This window comes from Bombina bombina, chromosome 1 (assembly GCF_027579735.1).
Source record: "Bombina bombina isolate aBomBom1 chromosome 1, aBomBom1.pri, whole genome shotgun sequence".
Classification (NCBI taxonomy): Eukaryota; Metazoa; Chordata; class Amphibia; order Anura; family Bombinatoridae; genus Bombina; species Bombina bombina.
This window is the reverse complement of record NC_069499.1, coordinates 1,148,766,539-1,148,785,782: the sequence shown is the minus strand read 5'-3', so window position 1 is coordinate 1,148,785,782 and position 19,244 is coordinate 1,148,766,539.

The following is a 19,244-nucleotide window of genomic DNA, read 5'->3' as shown; positions in this document are numbered from 1 at the left end:
ATGCAGTACAAGATTACATGAGGAGCAGCGTACTACCATACAATCACTTCTGATAATCGCAGGTACATTGCAGCCAGCCAAACGTTGCCTAGCAACAAATTGACAATACAAACACTCGATACTAAATGCGGCACTTGCTACAGAAATTTCATATCATGTCATGATCACAACATATTTACATTACACACCTCAACGGAGTACTAGCAACAATACCAATGCTCAATATGAACAATCATGCGCCCCACACATACCAAATCCTAACACACACAGACATACTCATACTCAAATCACCACTATGACATATCAAACACACTAATACCTGGATACAGATGCTATAGGGAATCATCCACCCAGCCCCCTCACATTCACTGATACAAAACAACTAACACCTGTTGCCTAGCAACCAAACAACTAAAACTAAAACTCACAGCCATCAAACTCACATCTCCTTTCACCCCATACCATACAAAGAACCATTGGTATCACAAAACTGTAGAGGCCAGCCAATACTATAGCAGTAATAATATCCACAACTTTGTTACTAAGTGAATAAAACCAGAGAATTGAAAATATCATAAATCAAACATTTTAAACACTTTTAGAGGAAGCACTGGTAATCCAACATGTGATTAGTCTGTAGACCCTTTAAGGCCAAATGTTCAAGTCTCGTAAGGTTATTACGAACAGAGTTCCTTTTCTCATGTTGGTCTGACATCATCCCTTCATTCACCATCTATGAATAGGTCTTAATCCAAAGTTCCAACTTCATCCATCCTTGGACCAACAAGAAGTTTTTCATCCCACACAGAGTGACCTGTACACTACTCACATAGTGTATCTGCTACACTGTCCGTGTGGCAGATTCTATGTGGGTAAGACTCAAGATGACCTTCGCACAAGGATGTCTAATCATAGATCGGCCATCCGGAGTGCCATTAAGAATGGCAACTTGGAACAGCCTGTGGCGAGACATTTTGCTCTCAAGCAAGATCTAAGGTATATCATTATCGACCATGTTCCGGCACCACAGAGAGGGGGAGACAGGTCAAGACGTCTATTGCAGAAAGAGCTGCAATGGATTTATGTTCTGGATACTATGCATCCGAAGGGTCTGAATATGACCATGGATTACCAGTGCTTCCTCTAAAAGTGTTTAAAATGTTTGATTTGTGATCTTTTCATTTCTCTGGTTTTATTCGCTTAGTAACAAAGTTGTGTATATTATTACTGATGAAAAAATGTTGTCAGGAGCACCAAAAAGTAAATTGAAAAGACTTGCTTTATTATTTTTGTGAATAAAACAAAACAAAAAGGGTTAACTAACCCCCAGGGTAAGAGTGATAAATAACCTTAGAAACACAGAAAACAAAAGGGCTGACCGGTTTCGGCGTCTGCCTTAATCCTAGCCTGCTTAAAAATTGTGTGTGAGATTCAAGTTTAAAAACCCACCTCTGTGATTCAATTGGTTAGGGTGTACACACCCATGTCTTGTTTCACCAATGATAACTTTCTATGGTCATTGTAGATTAGAGAAAACACCTGTGTTCCCTAGACAACTGAAAAGCTAACATGTATACTTCTGATTGCACAGTGAAAAACTAGCTTAGAAATTAATGTGATTATGAGTTGTTACAACAGGATCCAACCCGGTCATTTCAGCGACAATTGGTCTCCCTTGTGGACGATGGAGTAGAGCTGGGTTTCATTAATCAAGAAACAAAAATGTATCTACTTGTGCAAAACCCAGTAACACCAGTTTTCAATCACTTACCGAAAGTGCATAAATCCATTGCAAATGTCCAAGGGAGACCAATTGTCAGCGGAATTGGCTCACTCACAGAGCACCTGTCGGAATGGATGGATGACATTCTGCAGCCATTGATGAGCTCCTTGTGGAGCTTTCTGGCTGATACTAAGCATGTTTTAAATCTACTATCTGAAGTCACCTGGAAAGAAGATTACAGGTGGCTTACAGTAGATGTCAGATCTCTTTACTCAACCATACCTCACGAGAAAGGTTTAGAGGCTCTAGATTTTTTCCTTTCTAGGAGATACCCTGGCAGCGTGGAGTTTATTGAGTATGTCCTGAAGGTAACAAGGTTCCTCCTGACCCACAACTATTTCCTGTTTGAGGGGGAGTTCTTTCTACAGAGGCGTGGGACGGCCATGGGGGCCAAGTTCGCCCCCTCCTACGCCAACCTTTTCATGGGTTGGTGGGAGCTCTCCCACGTCTTTGGAGAGCGGAACCCCTTCAGACAGGAAATAGTGTGGTATAAGCGCTTCATTGATGATCTCCTATTTAGGAGGGGATCACTGGATGATCTAGAGAAATTTATAGAGGGTTTAAATAAGAACACAGTAGGGATCAGCTTTACTTCAGAAGTACAGGAACATACTATAAATTTCCTAGATATCACACTAAAGGGCCAGACAGGACAACTAATTACAACGAAAACATATCGCAAACCCATTTCAGGGAATTCACTGTTGCATGCGGCAAGCTGCCATCCGAGGAGAGTCTTCAGAGGTGTAGCGAGAGGGCAGTTCATTCGTTTAAAAAGGAACTGCTCTAGTCATCACACATATGAGAAACAAGCGGATGACTTGGCATCCAGGTTACTAGAAAGAGGCTATCAAAAGTCTATTGTAACCAAGGAGAGAAATAGGGATAACAAAATAGACAGGGCACAGCTTCTGGAACAATCCAGTAATAAGAATAAAAATAAAAAAAGACAAGAATTGGCAGGAAAGGAGGCATGAAAATAGGAAGGCCCAGTTCATAACAGAGTATTCACGACAATATGACCAGATATGTGAAATAATCAGAAGTAATTACCAACTTCTTTTAGCTGATGATGCTCTAAAAACAACCGTAGAAAAAGGCATACGATTCACGTACAAAAGAAATCGAACGATAGGCAACATAGTAGCCCCTACTAAATTAAAACAAGAGGAGATGAGGGGGCGGAGTTTGCCTACATCTAAGATGGACGTGTCTCCCTAGAGCTCTGCACTCCAGTCCGGGGAGAAACGCCATCACCCGCTCAAATCACCTCAATGAGGGAAACAAAAGCGACAGCCGCCACCATGAATATGTGGTGCATCGAACGATACCACTTATGTGCCCCATACCTTTGAACATCAAGCCATACCTAGAGCGCAAGGTTCCGGTGGTAGCCGCCATCTTTCCTCTCAATACCGGAGCCGCGCCACTGCACCAGCGCAACCTCACTCCAGCTCAGCTAAGCCGACGAAGTGCAGCACCGGACAAGGCTTCAGAGCTCCACCACATCCGGAGCGTGAGTATATGCCCGATGGCGGCTCCACACCCAGCCGAACCACAACACCTTAACTAATATCAGGGGGATCAACCACACACTTAACAGCAGGCCGCAAAGCCTCTAAAACGGCCCTCCTAACTTTAACCTCACACCGGTTCCTAAGCAGCTAAACTGAACCGCCAAGCTTCAAACGATCTTATAAGGGAATCTGCACATATATAAATCCCCTAATAAACCCAGACAACAAACTTGTGAACTTTCAATAAAGGGGACTAGAAGCCTGAAATATAGCAATTTTCCACGTGGCAACTCCTACTCATGCTTATACTATTGGGGTCTAGTCTTGCACATTACCCCCTCCAGTAACAAAATTTTTTATTAGTTCTATTCTCCTAATAGTTCAGAACAAACTCTGTGGGGATTTATATTTAGACTGTCAGTTTTTGAAAGTTTTATTTATTTTTCTCTTTGTATTTGGCTCTGTCTGCTCTTTCCAACATGTTGGTTCATGTATAACTCCTGCCTGCCATCTTGTGGTCAAAAGTAAAGCAACACACAGAAGATTAATTTCTCTTTGCACCTTTTCATTTCTAATACAAGCTTGCCACCTAGTGGTCCAACTGTGTTAATACAGATAAAGAACCTCAGACTTCTCAGCAATTTTTCATTTCTAATACAAGTCTGACACCTAGTGGATATAGTTATTATTTCACTGAACTGTTCTTAATACACAATTTAAACCCAAGAGAATTAAGAAACTACAACTAACCTACAAAAAGCACTTTTACATCTTCCCAAAATTAACCTCTTACAGAACAATCCACTCAAGAAAATCAACATGACATCAAAGAGATTGAATAAAACGGAGAAGATAGGAGGAGGAGGAAAAAACTCTCAAGTGACCTCTTATTTCAAGCAAACGCAGAATGATAACCCAGCTGAACTCACCTCTGAGTCTAGGGCATCTGAGGAGGTCGCTTCAACAGAGCCTAACATTACAGAGGACAACACACCTCTAACTAGAGCTGATCTTCACCTACTAGTATCAAAACAAGATATCACTAACAGCTTCGACAAACTGTGGGCCAAGATGGATGCCATGCACACTTCTATGAATGAGAGCCTCAACAAAATCAAGAAGGATATGACAGACCTAGGCGCAAGGGTCGACTTCTTAGAGGAAAACAACGACAACATTATAGAGGATGTAGAGATGGCAGTCCAGCAGACATCCCAACAACAACAGGTCGTTACAGAACTACTAGACAAGTTGGAGGATATGGAGAATAGGAGCAGACGCTGTAACATTCGCCTTAAAGGCATTCCAGAATCAGTAACATCTGCAGACCTCCCCTCATACCTCCACCAACTATTCTGTGCAATCACAAGAATGGACACATCCACAGAAATTGAAATCGAAAGAGCCCACAGAGCACTCAAACCCAAGCCCAAAGTGGATCTCCCACCCAGAGATGTCATTGTGGCCTTCCTAAGATTCCCTGAAAAAGACAAGATCCTCAGAGAGGCAGCAAAACAACCTACTTTTAAATTCAGAGGTAATGTGGTGCACTTCTTCCAGGATCTCAGCAACAGAACTTTACAAAGAAGAGGAGCCCTGAGACCCCTAACAACTCTTCTACGGAAAAATCAAATCCAATACAGATGGGGGTATCCCTTTGCACTCCACATATCAAAGGACAACAAATTGCTGACAATAAAGGACGCGGAGGGGATCCCAGATATATGTGAAGCTCTGGATCTGGAGCTGCCTCCTACTCAAGACCCTACATCATTCACGGACATATAAAAACCACAGAGGATACCCATGAAGTCACAGAGATCTCAGTGGACAAGAAATCCTACAAAGAAACCTAAAAACAGCTGATGAGCTGTTTTGAAACCTTCATGCACTAACTCTCTTTCAGTCTCCCCGAGACTCTCTGGTTAGAGGGACACGATGTCTGACTTTCCAGGCATCCCATTTACAACCAGTAGCTGCCTCACATCAACAAGGGCACGGAGCCAGGAACTTGATGTGTTTATGGTTGGGTAGTTGTTTGGTATAGCCAATAGAGTTTAATTCTTGTTAAGGTTACACAAGGTTTAAGGAACTGCAACAGGGTGGCCAGAACTAATATCTACAAAATTACTACTACGTTCTTTAGAAAACCCCTTCCAATAAGTATTACTTTAAGCAACAAGAGGGTAGATAGGTGATGTCTCCTCGGACTCAAGGTCCCCTTAGAAATTAATTTTCAATATTTAGTCAAGTTATAGTTTTTTTGTTATTTATTCCAGGTTTAATAATATGGGCTGAGAATGTAATGTATAATATGATTAACCTGATGTATTTTTTCTTCTTCTTCTTCCTTTCTCTGTACCTCTCCCTCTCTACCTCTTCTCTCCTCTCCTCAATCCCACTCCTAAAAAGACCACAGATAATCCGCATACGCAGAAGCAGAGCTGCTACTCACATGGGAACCCTGGACTCACCAACTTCAGATTGGTCTCACACTTGGGGTCAGGTAACCAAAAACACACCAATACATACTGAATCTAAGACACGACCCAAATACACAGATGGCTAGTACCAACATCACGTTAGTCTCACATAATGTGAGAGGCCTTAACTCAGATACTAAAAGGAGGAAGGCTATGTCACAATACAAACATCTAGGGGCCAACGTTATATTCCTACAAGAAACCCACTTCATGACCTCCCAAATACCGAAATATTGGGAGAGACAATTCCCTTTACACTATCACTCGACGGTTAACCAGAAAAAAAGAGGGGTGTCTATACTCCTCCACTCCTCCCTAAATTTTCAACTCACTGACTCCATCATAGACAAAGAAGGGAGATTCCTTATCATTAAGGGCACTATAAATGAAACAGAAATAATCTTTTGCAATGTCTACGCCCCAAATGAGCACCAAGAACAGTTTTTCACTAACCTATCCTACCTTCTGACTAGCTGGAATGCAACCAGAATCCTCCTGGCAGGTGACTTTAATGTACCTCTATATACGCAAACACAAGCTTCAAACACCCCACTCACGGCTGCCCAGCATAGAATGAATAAAAAGATACTATCAATCCTCAACACATTGGCAGGACACAACTTACTGGACACATGGCAGGCAATGTACGGCATTACAGCTGACCACACATTTTACTCCTCAGCACATCGTAAATATTTACGCTTAGATTATATCTTCGCAAGCCAGATCCTAACAGCAAACATTGCATCTTCCTCCATTCAGCCATGTGTATGGTCTGATCACTCAATAGTCTCACTAAAATTGTCAGGAATTCCTCCACACAACAATACTAAAAGTTGGTCATTTGACCCTTTATCTTTAAAATACCCAAACCACAAAGAGACAGTCCTTAGACACATGGAGGAATACTGGACACTTAACACAAATACAGTAGATAACCCTATACAGGTGTGGGCGGCCCATAAAGCGGTCATGAGGGGACTGTTGATCCAAATGAAGTCACAGGCTAAACGTAAATCGAAAACTATTTTTGACTCACTTCAACGGGACATAGCTAATCTAGAGAAACGTCACAAAGTCTCTGGCTCATCTAATCTTTATAAAACACTATTAGAAAAACGACAAACACTCGACAAGTTGCTTTCTGACCAATCATCCAGGGCGGGGTTGAGGCTTCAATCTAAATATTTTCTCTACGCAAATAAGCCAGACAAATTCATGGCCTATAAAATTAGAAACAGAACTAGAGACATGTCAATCCCATCTTTATATAATACTCAAGGGATCCTTACATCAAACCCCAAAGATATAGTGGCCTCATTTGCAGCCTACTATAGTTCCCTGTATGATGGTCAGAAGGTAACCAAATCAGATTCCACACGGAACTCCCTTGACACCTTCCTAGAGGAAGCGACTCTGCCCAAGATAAGCGAACAAGACTTAGACTCCTTGAATGCTGACATAACAGACAGAGAGGTCCTAGGGGTTCTCAAAGATTTAAAACCAGGCAAGGCAGCAGGCCCTGACGGGTTCCCAGGAGACTATTACAAACAGTTCAAACCTACCCTCACCAAACATATTGTTCAATTCTGTAATTCTATCCTAAAAGGTCAAGAAATCCCTTCTGAATTGTTAAACGCTAAAATTATAGTACTCCCGAAACCAGGCAAAGATAAGTTGAGGTGTCAAAATTACAGACCAATATCCCTCATAAATCCAGACCTCAAAATTTTCACCAAAATCTTAGCCAACAGACTCAAACCCCTACTCCCCAAACTGATCCACCCGGACCAGGTGGGCTTCATTCAAAACAGAGAGGCGCCAGACAACGTCAGGAGAATGGTATACCTAATTGACTATATACAAGAAACAAAAACGCCTTCTCTGCTCCTATCCCTGGACGCAGAGAAGGCGTTTGACAGGGTCGATTGGACCTATATGCAGGCAGTGCTGACTAAAGTAGGCATTTCGGGAGAAATTATGAGCGCTATACAAAATATATATTCCACCCCCTCATCAAGCGTAAGAGCCATGGGTCACCAGTCCGAAAGCTTTCCTGTCCTCAACGGGACCCGTCAGGGATGTCCTCTGTCTCCATTGCTATTCGCAATATGCATAGAACCCCTGGCCCAACAGATTAGACGATCCCCTGACATAACGGGTATCAAAATTAAGCAGAAGGAGTATAAACTTACGCTCTTTGCAGATGATGTCCTCCTCTCCCTGACGAGACCAATGATAACACTGCCGAACCTCTACCAAACCCTTAATTCCTTTTCCTCTATATCAGGCTATAAAATCAACCTAGAAAAATGTGTAGCATTACCTATACACCTCCCGGATTGCACCAAAAAGCTCATAGAGGCTAATTTTGAGTTCAAATGGGCCAAACACTTTCTCAGATATCTGGGGATTAATCTGACTACAAGTTCCAAAACACTATATAAGGAAAATTTCCCCCCTATATATAAATCTATAAAACAAGACTTAAATAAATGGAGTAAATTACGATTCTCATGGTATGGTAGACTTTCGGCAATCAAAATGATGGTATTACCAAGGATCCTATACTTATTCCATACCCTACCAATTAGAATACCAGCCCCAGACCTAGAGGATCTCCAAAGACACATAACTGGCTTCATTAGAGGAAACAAAAAAGCTAGGATACCTTCGTCAGTCCTCTCTAGAAACAGACAGTTAGGGGGGGTGGGAGCACCCAATCTCAAGCATTATTATCAGGCAGCCAGACTCGCACAGACAGCTCTCCTAAATGACCCTGAAGAGGACATTATTTGGACGCAGCTAGAAACAGACATCGTAGGACTTACCCCACGCGACATGATCCTCTGGGACCCTAAACGATGCTTTAGTAGGAAACAACAAGATCACCCAATAATAGACTTCACGATCAAGCAATAGTCTAGGCTGACCACTTCCTTGAATCTACTCCCCACACACTCCGCCAAAGCCACACTCACAAGCCAAGTTAGACAAGAATTGGTCACTACCATCAAAAAATGGGAAAACAGGGGTCTCTACAGGATAGCCGACATTATAGAGGGAGGCAAATTGCTGAGTTACACACAATTACAAGAAAAACTACAACCAATTAAATTAGAATGGTTCCTATACTTACAACTAACTTCCACAATTCATCCCCTACTACCTCTTATAACTAAGAACGTGCCCTCCACACTAGAAAACATCTGCAGCACCTCATCCAGACCCAAGAACACTATTTCTAAGCTTTATCAAGCGATTCAGCTAGCATCAAACAATTCCAAAACTTCTTTACAAATTAAATGGGAAAAGGATACTAATAAAGAATATGAGATACAGGAGTGGTATACAACTCTTTCCAGTGCAGGGAGAGGATTACTGAGCGCAGATATGTGGGAAAACTGCATTAAAACCAACTTCCGATGGTATTTAACACCGTTGATAACCTCACACTCTGCTAAAAATAAATCTAGACTTTGCTACAGAGGCTGCGGGGAGATGGGGGACTATAGACACATGTGGTGGGACTGCACTTATTCATACAGGGTATGGAACCGACTATCTAGATTCTTAAGCTCACTCCTAGACAGCCCAATTAAACTGACCATGGAGCAAGCTTTGCTCCATGTCAGACTTAAAGAATTTAACAAATACATTAATCTGTTTATCAGAATCACTTGTACAGCCACAAGGATCTGCATAGCCCGTCACTGGAGAGAGGGTGCTCCTTCCTGGGAAGAAATCCAACTTAAAATTAAATTTTATTACAATATGTCAGAGCAGGCAGCTTTTCTCCTAAACACCCAAGAAACTTTCCAGAAAGTATGGTATTACTGGATATTAAATAACGTGTCCTAATACACTAGCCCATTATGATAGGACTCCCCACACAGATAGAATTACTCTCCAGATAAACAAGGTCCCCAAACAAGATAGTCACAACAAAGTTCATTAAGAGACACAATAACCCCACTTACAATAAAGGTCTTCTTTATCTACACAAATTGGAGCGGAATGGTCAGGAGATATTCCCTTACCCACACCCCACCTTTCTCTCTCCCCCTGTCTCACCCTACTTTTCCTTTACTCTCTAACACTCTATTTCATTATCTTTGGTAACAGGTAATAGAAAGGGGCCTTTAGTGTCCAAAAGAACACAATATAATTCTTCATCTTGTTCAAATAAGAGAGCTCTTGTCATAGGACTTTTGGTCCACAATGTATGCTACCACTTAAATATCTCATGTTAGAGCGGCCCTACTAGTTTAGATGTAGTAATCGAACGATTCATTGTTATGTATATTGCATTATTTCAATTACTATGTAACTTAAGAAAACCAAGATTTTTGCTTTCTTGATCTGTTTTTTTTCATATACATTTCTTTTTTCCTGTTATTATACCTTTCACTACAAAATTAATAAAGAATACTTTATCATAAAACAAGAGGAGATAAATGGTTCGGCTTGGCTGAGACTCAATGGAACATTCAGGTGCAATTACCTTCCCTGCAAAGCCTGTGAAAGGGTGACGGTAGGAGACACATTTAGATCCCTGGTCACAGGTGAAACTTTCCAAAAGAGCCTATGTTTAAACTGTTGGTCAAATTTCGTGGTATATCTAATATCTTGCACGCATTGTGCCCTCCAATATGTAGGTCTAACGACCAGGGAGGCAAGAGTTAGAATAAAAGAACACCTGGCAGATATAAAAGCAGGGATATTAACAACACCCCTGATTAACCACTTCTCAGTTCTACATCAAAAGGACACAAGGTTCTTTACATGGACCATAATTGAGAGGGTCCCCATACAAAATAGAGGAGAAGATAGGACCCGAAAACTGGGAGAGAGAGAGGCCTTCTGGATTTTCCGGCTAAAAACCAGGATTCCAGAAGGTCTGAACTCAGAATTTGACCTCATTAACTTTTGGTAATCCAACATATAGCAATTTCCATAGTTCCATTAATTACTTAATGCTTATAAAAGTTTTTGTGATACTCCATCACTCACTATAATGAATACATCAATGGAATTATCATAACCCTATAGATCTGTATATCCAACACCACAATTAATTAGGTTACAGGCCAAATTTGAAAATGCAATATAAATAGAACCCTTAAAAGAGTTCATGTTGTAATTACAGCTTATAAAAGTTTTTAAGGTTTGAAATATTCTATCACTCAATAATGCGAAGACATTAATGTAATTATCACATCCCTATAGATCCGTATATCCAATAGTACACTGAATTAAGTCATAGGCTAATACGAGAATATAAGATAAATAGAACCCCTAACAAGTTCACGTCATAATTACAAAGTTACAGCCATGCCAAAATGGTTTGCTATTGAGTACACAAGTCAGGACCAAGCATAGGTAGTATATATTTTCAGTCAGCAACACATCACACAGGTAATAATAGGTTAATATAGATATGTAATGCACAGAGATGATAAAAAACATATCATGTTCTGATCATCCTAATACCTGCAGATTAATATCTGTTGCTGAGCAAAATTGCGGGCAATAGTGTATTAGCAAATTACAAAGCAAATAAGTGGGTCTGGCAGGCAGTGTATCTGTAATCCTTAAAGGCAGCCTAGTGATCATGCAATAATAAGTCAATTCAGAATAGTAATGTGATGTACTGATAAGATTAAGCCCGTATCCAGTTTTGTATACCTTAATCTCAAAATGTTTGAATTTCTTTATAGAGCAGGCAGGTGTGGCAACAAGTGAATAAGCACTCGTAATACAAGCTAGAATAACTAGCAATACGTCTCAGTAAAACATATACACATGACAGGAATACCTGACACCCCCCCCTCCTCCCCCCTCACGTCACACAGCACATTTCCCAATGATCCGTGAGAGCAACGAATTCTCCATTGGAAGGGAGGGAGGAGAGAGTGGTCTAGATTCTGTTGTCAGGCATGCAAACAAGCCTTTACGAGACAGATCGGCAGTGTCCCTGAGGAATATAAAAAAAATTAAAAAAAAGGCTGTTTACTTTAAAACTAGAGAGGCAGCAATTGTGAAGAAATTGATACAAGCAGAGAACAGACACATCGATCTTTAGTAACAAAAAAATAAAATAAAAAAATGCTGTTTACTTTAAAACTAGAGAGGCAGCAATTGTGAAGAAATTGATACAAGCAGAGAACAGACACAGCGATCTTTAGCAACAAAAAAACAAAACAAAATGCTGTTTACTTTAAAACTAGAGAGGCAGCAATTGTGAAGAAATTGATACAAGCAGAGAACAGACACAGCGATCTTTAGTACCATAAAAATGCACATTATAATACAGAATTTGGTGTAAAGGTCTTTTTATTTTTTACACAGCAGAGCATTTAGTGCCTATAGTTTTTCACTGTGCAATCAGAAGTATACATGTTAGCTTTTCAGTTGTCTAGGGAACACAGGTGTTTTCTCTAATCTACAATGACCATAGAAAGTTATCATTGGTGAAACAAGACCAATTGAATCACAGAGGTGGGTTTTCAAACTTGAATCTCACACACAATTTTTAAGCAGGCTAGGATTAAGGCAGACGCCGAAACCGGTCAGCCTTTTTGTTTTCTGTGTTTCTAAGGTTATTTATCACTCTTAGCCTGGGGGTTAGTTAACCCTTTTTGTTTTGTTTTATTCACAAAAATAATAAAGCAAGTCTTTTCAATTTACTTTTTAGTGCTCCTGACACTTAATAAACCCCTTTTTTACTGCATGAGTACAACACCACACTGCGAGGACATTGTAACTCCTGAAAGAAGTTTTTTAACCACCAACAAGGGGCAGAGATTCGACGGCGGCACCGCACTACTGGTTAACCAGCACCCTGGGGAGCAAAAAAGGACGGCACCCAAGAAGTAAGGAGGTGGTGAGTCACTTAACTAATTGAATATTCTGTACCAGTGGTTTATAAATGGAAAAGTGAACTTTCATATTGCACAGATCAGGGGATTTGGGGGCTAACCCTCTGAGACTGCACACAGAAGGAGTTTTCAACATACTATAACAGCAGTTTGTGGGAAAAGGGACTGACATATTTATACAATTAAATTAAATTATTTTACTGTGCGAGCACCCATTTGAATACGCACCCCCACATCCTTGATTATATTATTACTGCTATGTATTGGCTGGCCTCTACAGTGTTGTGATACCAATGGGTCTTTGTATGGTATGGGATGAAAGGAGATGTGAGTTCGATGGCTGTGAGTTTTAGTTGAATGGTAGCATTGGGAGTGATGGTTTATGTTGGGTGTGTATGGGTTGTTGTTTGGGTGGATGTATGTTGTGTAGTTGGGTGTAAGTGTGAGTCTTCGTGTGTGTGTGGTTTTTATTGGACCGTGATATTATTGTGAGGGAGGTATGAGTACCTGATACCCTTTTGTTGATATAACCCTTTTTGGGTACGAAGTGTTTTGATATGCTGGTTGTAGAATTTGTACTCATGTGGATTGATAAATCTGGGAGTGTTTTAAGACTAAGGATGTATGTTTGGTGTTAGATGGGTGGTGATATGTATGTGGTTTTATGGAGTATCTGTGAGTGAGGTGGTGGTTATTTTTTATATTTGATGTGTGATTTGGCTGGATTATGTGATGTATGGTGTTGCATTGGGAGTGTTGTTTTGCTTTTGGCTTAGTATGGCATTGGACGTTCAAGTGGTTTTATTCACCCTGTTGGAAATTAATATTGCCAATATGTTTAAGAGTGTTTATTTTGGGTACATGCCAGAGGTTTTTGTAGTATTGGTATGATTTGTATAAATATCGTATTTCGTCTGCAAGTAGTGCCGCATTAAGCATAGAGGGACAGTTTGTTGTTTGGTTGCTAAGCAACAGGTGTTAGTTGTTTTGTATCCGTGAATGTGAGGGGGCTGGGTGGATGATTCCCTATAGCGTCTGTATCCAGGTATTAGTAGTGGTGATTTGAGTATGAGTATGTCTGTGTGTGTTAGGGTTTGGCATGTGTGGGGCGCATGATTGTTCAGATTGAGCATTGGTATTGTTGCTAGTACTCCGTTGCGGTGTGTAATGTAAGTATGTTGTGATCATGACATGATATGAAATTTCTGTAGCGAGTGCCGCATTTAGTATCGAGTGTCTGTATTGTCAATTTGTTGCTAGGCAACGTTTGGCTGGCTGCGATGTACCCGTGATTATCAGAAGTGATTATATGATAGTACGCTGCTCCTCATGTAATCTTGTACTGCATATATTGTTGTTTACAAGGTTTGATGTGTTTCATTGGCGATCATGGTTGTTTTTAACTTGTTAAAGGTGGTCACGGTGGTGTTGTTATGTTTCTATGATGATGGTTGACTTGTGGCTATTCTTGACCTCAGCTGTGTTCCGTAGCGTTTTTGCGCATGCTCAGTTGCAGTTGGCAGACATGCAGGGGCACAGCTGATTATGATGACATGGTGATGGTTTTCTTATAAATAGGTGAGTTTTTTGTTGGTTCTGTTGGTCTGAGAACGGGGGAGACCCCGAAAACGTTAACTAGTAAATAAAGTATTCAATGTATAATGGTGAGTGCCTTCCCATTGCCTGTTCTTTATGTATTTAGCTTGAAGTGCACCCCGGATGATGAACTGTTAAAAAAGTGTGCACTTTCCTATATATATATATATATATATATATATATATATATATATATATATATATATATATATATATATATATATATATATATATATATCTTTAGAGATGAATCTCAATGTTAAAGCCGTTTTTTTCTAACACTTGAGACCTCATATATTTTTTTAAATAGTTTTTGTTAAATAGTGTTATTATGAGTGTAACTGTACTTTGTAATGTATTTTTGTTTTGCAAAACAGTTAACCAGAGCTCTGAGTACGCGCTATCCTGACAAGAGTTAACTTGAACTGCGCTCAGGTCAAGTGATCACATTTACTTACAACTTACTCCACTTGTAATCTGACACTGAGTTTTTTGTACACTGCTACAAGTTTAACCTCTTGTTATCAGAGTACCTGCTTATATTTACCTATTTTGCTTGCTGAACTGAGTTCTTATCAATCAAACAGTTTGCTTTAGCCTTGCAGATGATGTGCTTTCCATTGCATGCTACAGTTATTCTTCAAATTATATTTAGGACTTTAGCTACTTTTGCTAATTAAGCAGTGTGTCCATTGCTAAACATATAGGGGCATTGTTAAATGTGACACTTTAAAAGTATGCTTCTCATTTGATTTGATGACCACTCATAGAAATTGACTCGGACATTACTGGGAGTTACTGTAGTGTTAATACATCAAGGGGCCGATTTACCAACCCCCCTATTGGCCCCAATGCCTCTGTTTCCGTGCAAGCCTTCAGGCTCACCGGAAACAGGAGTTAAGAAGCAGCGGTCTTAAGATAGCTGTTCCTTAACTCGTTCACCGGCTCTGAAGCTGCAGACATCAATCCGCCCGATCTCATATGATTGGGTTGATTGACACCCCCTGCTAGCCGGCCGCAAATCTGTAGGGGGGCAGCATTGCACAAGCAGTTCACCAGAACTGCTTGTGCAATGTTAAATGCCAACAGCGTATGCAGTCAGCATTCAGTGATGTCGGGCAGACATGATCGCTACAGCGGATCATGTCCATCCAACAGTTAGCAAATCGTCTTCAAAGTCTGCTTCCTGATGCGCACTTATAGACTCTTTGGTAACCCCTACTTGCTGACTTCCTATAATAGCTATGCAAGCTTACTACAACATGTAGCCATTTACACAACCCAATTCTATGTTTTACATCCTTTGGACCATTACGTTTCTAATCAACCAGGTTATTTCAGGTGACCATGATACAATTAAGAATCTAAAACGTCTTAAACTTCAAACACTTTAGCTACTTTTATGATGTAAGGTGTAGATGATTGCTGTCATTATGGATGCAGTAATATGCAGCAGCACTGCCACATGATTGTGGACCTGAGAAATTCGTAATAGTCCATATATTGGCATAGATGAGTAGTGGATAGCCAAACTTTTTATCCCTGAGTGTAGGGTGGAGCAAACTGTCAAGGCTTATCAAAATCATAATTCAGCTGTTCTTGGAATCTCTGGAGAGGCAAAATAAAGTAATTGAAAATGCTGCTGGAGTTGTTTGATTTGAGTAGTAACGTAAGAAACAGAGGGCAAACACAGAAAAGTAGTAGGGTGAACTCCATAATCCAAACTGTGCACTATCCTTAAACTTCTATGAATAAGAAGGCTTTTAATATTTTGGTCAAGCTATATCATTTCACCTGATATCTCAGCGCAAAACTCATAGGGGACTTATAGTCAAACAACCTAAAAATGATCACTAGATTTTGAGGAAATTAAACTACTGTTGGTATCAAAAAACTAAAAGTATTTAAAAGTGTATTATCATTTTCTTTGTGTAAAGCTCAGTTTAGATCTATCTTTAAAAGTAAAGTAAAAAAAAGTAAAAGAGAAATTATTTAGGCAGGGCTGCTTTGAAACAATCAGTTTAGTTTGGTGTTAATTATTTGTCCCAGTGTATTCATATTTTAAAAACAATTCCAAATTTCATTATATTAACTCTTTTCTTTCCTTTATATATATAAAATGTATATTACTGATATTGTTTAAATATATTTCTCCCTTTTGGTTCTCAAATTTACATTTCATGTTTTCAATTTTTTTAATTAGGAATATTATTAAATCAGAAATTACTGAATTTACTTTTTCAGTTCAACGTTTTACAGCATACAATTACATATATCAAGTATGAGAATGTTCACTATATATATATATATATATATATATATATATATATATATATATATATATATATTATTATGTTTTTGCATATATTATTCCTTTTCACAGTATATCATAGGGACACAACAGGCTACATTTTCATAATTTTTTTTTCTCCTTAGGAGTTATAATTGTTCCCAAATAAGCTGACGGGAGCATATAGAGACTGGTGAGTATAAAAGTACTGAGGAAGGAAATGAGTCCGCCCAGTTACGAGGAACAGCCCGGAAAAGAGGGGACTCATTTTTTAATATAATCAGGTCATATTTATAGACTATGAAACAAAAAAAAACAAAAAAAAAAACATCTAAAAGGCATGGGAGCTTTTTACAACAATGATTATGAAAGAGTTCAGTAAGAATTAATTAAAACAAAAAGGATAAACGGGCTATAGGAAGATGAAAGCTTCCTGTTTATATTTTGGTCACGAGAAATTAGATATTCTGTTATTTTATGGAATTTATTATCCAATTTAATATTTACACTGAGTAGTAAAACACATTTTGTTATTGTAATTTAAAATTAAAGCAAGCATTCTCATTGAAACCTTTTGAAATAGTCTTTGAAAGTAGCTAAACAAATACGTCAAGAAGAATATTTATTCAATGCTGTGAGAACAAAATTAAAGAAATGTGTACTTTATTTGTCCCTATATATATATATATATATATATATATATATAGTGTCCCAAAAACGGATCAGCACATCAAACAGTCTGTACAGCAGCCAGGGTGCACTTAAATGAAATCCACAAATCCAGAAGCAGAAAAAAGGACTCACTGTTCACATTAAAACGTAGCTTTTAATGAGTATACAAAAGTTAAAATGACATAACGTTTCGGTGTTCACAAAACACCTTTATCAAATGTCAGAAAAAGTTATAGACAACTTAATACCCAACAACTCACCTATCTTACCTCAACACACGCAGACTTATATACATTGTCGTTTAGCACTCCTGTATGCGATCTACCATGCACGTAGTGACATCATGACGTCGTTGCGTAGCGTGACCACATGGTGTCACATCGGCCAATCACGCCCAGTCCGGTTACTATAGTGGACTGGGCGTGTATACCGGTCGCTATAGTAACCGGACTGGGCGTGATTGGGCGATGTGAAACCACGTGGTCACGCTACGCAACAACGTCATGACGTCACTATGTGTATGGTAGATCGCATACAGGAGTGCTAAACGACAATGTATATAAGTCTGCGTGTGTTGAGGTAAGATAGGTGAGTTGTTGGGCATTAAGTTGTCTAGAACTTTTTCTGACATTTGATAAAGGTGTTTTGTGAACACCGAAACGTTATGTCATTTTAACTTTTGTATACTCATTAAAAGCTACGTTTTATTGTGAACAGTGAGTGCCTTTTTCTGCTTCTGGATATATATATATATATATATATATTTAACTTTAATTTGTGACCTATTTTTCATTAAGCAGTTATTTCTCTTGTAAGGTGTATCCAGTCCACGGATCATCCATTACTTGTGGGATATTCTCATTCCCAACAGGAAGTTGCAAGAGGACACCCACAGCAGAGCTGTAATATAGCTCCTCCCCTAACTGTCATAGCCAGTCATTCTCTTGCAACTCTCAACAAGCTAGGATGTTGTAGGAGAGAGTGGTTAAATATAGTTAGTTTATTTTCTTCAATCTGTAGAAATGAAAATTTACCTTTCCGCGCCCTTTGGTGGCTCAGTGTATGGAAGTAATCGGCTTAATGGTAGCGGCAATGGACATAGTGCCGTTTGCACGCTTACATCTCAGACCGCTGCAACTATGCAGGCACAGTCAGTGGAGTGGGGATTACACAGATTTGGCCCCTCAACTGAATCTGGACCAAGAGACCAGGGATCCTCTTCCCTGGTGGCTATCTCGGGTCCATCTGTCCAAAGGTATGACCTTCGCAGGCCAGATTGGACTATTGTAACAACAAATGCCAGCCTTCTAGGTTGGGGTGCAGTCTGGAACTCCCTGAAGGCTCAGGGATCGTGGACTCAGGAGGAGTCTCTCCTTCCAATAAATATTCTGGAACTAAGGCTCTTCAGGTTTGGCCTCAGTTAGCAACTCTGAGGTACATCAGATTTCAGTCGGTCAACATCACGACTGTAGCTTACATCAACCATCGAGGGGGAACAAGAAGTTCCCTAGAGATGTTAGAAGTTTCAAAAATAATTCACTGGGCAGAGATTCACTCTTGCCACCTATCAGCTATCCATATCCCAGGTGTAGAGCACTGGGAGGCGGATTTTCTAAGTCGTCAGACTTTTCATCCGGGAGAGTGGGAACTCCATCCGGAGGTATTTGCACAACTGATTCTCCGTTGGGGCAAACCAGAACTGGATCTCATGGCATCTCGCCAGAACGCCAAGCTTCTGTGTTACGGATCCAGGTCCAGGGATCCCAAGGCGACACTGATAGATACTCTAGCAGCGCCCTGGTCTTTCAACCTGGCTTATGTGTTTCCACCATTTCCTCTGCTCCCTCGACTGATTGCCAAGATCAAGAAGGAGAGAGCATCGGTGATTCTGATAGCACCTGCGTGGTCACGCAGGACCTGGTATGCAGATCTAGCGGACATGTCATCCTTTCCACCATGGTCTCTGCCTCTGAGACAGGACCTTCTACTTCAGGGTCCTTTCAACCATCCAAATCTAATTTC